We start from the raw sequence: 3401 nt of genomic DNA, 5'->3' as shown, positions 1-3401 counted from the left end.
TTAGAAAAAAGTATATCCGCACATCATTATTTTATAATTAGAAGCTTGATTATAAAATTAAGCTTCTAAATATAAAAGAAGCTTAATTTGGAAGAATTATTTTAAAAGAAAAAACACTCGCATTTGTTAAATTTTGAGAATTTAAACAAAAGCAATCTTTGATTTTGTTAGCTTATTTTGATATGCAGTTTCCCATCCTGCGTTTGAAATAATAATATTTTGAAACTGAATTTCATTCAAAGTACTTTTAAATCTATGAAAATAATATGTAAAATTTGGTTAAATGGTTTAATGCTATTTCTAAAGACGAAGTTTAAAGTTAAATTATTAGAATTAAAATGCAAGATTGCAGGTTTCGAATTTTGATACTGCAAATACCGATTCCGAAAACTAAATTGCCCCCCCCCCCGCGTATTTGTGCCACATACACGCTAAATCGATCATCGTAGATAAATTGCCATTCAAAATTAATTTGATATTGTTGTTCGTAGAAATTGGAATAAATCTGTAATTATTCTACTATATAGGTCATAGCTACTATAACATTACTGAACAACATTTTTATGATTGTATTTATTGACATTCTGAAATGAGTGACGGGGTGATTTTTTTAGAAACCCGTAGTATACTTTTAGTCTAAAAGGATGTTAAACTAATCGTGGACTTTAATACACGTTCTTTTAAAGTATTAATTAACACAACAATTCAAAATATTTTTTAATTTTTGAAAAAAGACTGAAAATAAGAGAAAATATTTGAAGCACTTAGCACAAAACAAAATCACGCAAAATTACAAATTATTTGCAAATGAATCAAATATGAAAAATCAAAATTCTCATAAAAATGAGTTATATTCAGATTATTTAAAATAAGATGAACCTTGCGAAATTTTACAGGTGCAGTGATCATTAAACGGAAATAGAATTATAAGTATGTTTGCGTTAGCTCCGATTATAAGAATGTTTCCTTGTTTTTGAATCCACACTGAAATGCCAGAAAAACTAGTACACCAATCTAATATCTTGTAGTGGCGCTATGAGTACTCAAAAGTGCCGCAACACTGCTTGGAATGGATTCAACTAATTTGTGACGATATTCTGTAGATAGTTCACTCCATGGTTCCTGCAGGGCAGTCTACAAAACCATGGGAGTGTGAGGTGGTGGAGATTACCTAAGGACAGCAAGTTGCAAAACATATTATATATGCTCCATAATGTTCATGTCAGGGGTATTAGGTGGCAAAGAAAGGGAACGAAATTTAGAAGAGCGCTTCTCAAGCCACTCGGTAGCTACTGTAGTCCGGTGGGGTGGCGCATTATCCTGATGAAATTATCCCCGTCCGTTGGAATGCACACAGGACGTGAATAGATGCAGGTGGTGAGAAAGGATATAAACGTACTCTGATCTGTCATGGTCGAGCCTAGGCGTATCAACGGTCTCATTTAATGCTAACTTCACACGCCTCGTGTCATCACAGAGCCTACAACAGCTTGGATAATTCCTTGTAGGCACTAGGGATCCATAGATTCATGGGATTTTCTTTACACCCGTACATGGCTATCAGCCCGATACAATTGGAATCGTGACTCGTCAGACCAGACAACGTTTTTCCGATCATTAAGAGTCCAATGATGGTGTTGGCGAGTCCGAGAAAGGCACAGAGCTTTGTGTCGCTGAGTCAACAATGGTACAAGAGATGGTCTGCGGCTACGAAAGCCCATATCAATTAGGGTACGTTGCACAGTGCGTACGCTGAACATGCTGGTGGACCTTCATTCAAACCCGCAGCAATTTCAGGAAGTGTTGAACGTCTATCTCGTGTAACGATTCTTTTCAGCTTTCGATGATCCCGTTTTTTCATGGTTATTTTCCGGCAGCACCGCTGTCGGAGATTTGAAGTTTTACCGGAAAACCTACCATTCGCGATACACTCTTGAAATGGTCTTGAGCGAAAAACAAATTTCGTTGCTACTTCGTAAATTCTGTGTCCCATCTTTCGTGCGCCGACGATTAGTTCACGTTGAAAATCACTTAAATCCTGATAACTTTCCATTGTAACAGCAAGAATCGATGTAATAGCCTCCTCAGACATCTGCTGTCTTATATACGCACTGCCGACAGCATCGCATTATACTGATTGGTTAAACACGTCCATTATTTGCACACCACCTGCTATACCCAATTTTCTGTCTCTTTAGTGTATATAAAATTAAGGAAATCCTCTCTTTTAGCAGTATTTTATTCCACTGAAGAAAAGTCAAATATTGCAATAAATCCTCAGAATAGATGTGATTACAGATTCTTATTATCCATTTTATTCCCTATAGGGATTCTAAGATGCGACATTGTGCAAAATAGTGGTGTGAAATGAAGCATTATTATTTTTTTGTTTAAAAGCCTACCTTTTATATTATTTTCAGTTGTATATTCTTGAATTTTGAAAATGAATTTTCTTTAATGTTCGGAAGAAATTGCATGATATGTGTGAGTATTACAGATAACAATAATATATGTTTTTCAAAATTTTACAATCGATTATTGAACAAATTTTAATTTTGTATTCAAATTTCAATCTGGTTCCAATTTAGCAAAAAATATTTTTTAAAAATACATTACAATAGAGAATTATAAAATAAATGTTTAACAAACTAAAATAGGAAATACAATGGAAGAGTATTTTTTAAAATGTGCTCATTCATCGAAATTAAAATTAGGAAATAATCGTTTCTGTTTAAAATATAAGAACCAAAACAAAAGTGTAAAAATAAACAAGAACACTAAAAATTTGAAGTCAAGCTATAAATAAACGTAATAAAAATTGTTACTGGCGTTTATTATTTCTATAAGTTCGGCTTTCTTTTACAATTTAGTTTTCAACCTGAAACGTTTGATTAAAAATATTTTCCTACATTTAAGTGTTCCAAAAAATTGAGTTTCTATAAAAATATTTCTCTTTTTTACTATTGAAATAATTAGAGAAATTAATGCATGTGAGATACATATGAAAAAAAATAATATATTCTGGAATTATTTACATGACGGTTATGAAATAATTCTTAATGGATATTTTCATTTTTTTTTTTAAATTTTTACATTGAGTTTCAATAGTGTTAATAATCAAGTTAAAAGTTTCATAATTCTTCAATATATTAATAGCGGATTTGGAGTCAAAATGTGGTTAAATTTCATCATTATCTATATTCAAATTTTGAAAAAAATATCCATTACAGGTTGCTAAGATAGATTTCAAAAGTTTTATCGTAAAAATGTTTGACATCTCTAAAATTTAAGCAACGAAAATCCATTAATTCTAGCCTTTGAAATTGACTGATACAGCACACACACATTCATATTTTTTTTAATTTATAATTTAACAAGAAATCTCATCCTTGCTGAGCTTG

The sequence above is a fragment of the Argiope bruennichi genome, chromosome 3, assembly GCF_947563725.1.
Source record: "Argiope bruennichi chromosome 3, qqArgBrue1.1, whole genome shotgun sequence".
NCBI classification, from domain to species: Eukaryota; Metazoa; Arthropoda; class Arachnida; order Araneae; family Araneidae; genus Argiope; species Argiope bruennichi.
This window is presented reverse-complemented; position numbering follows the sequence as displayed.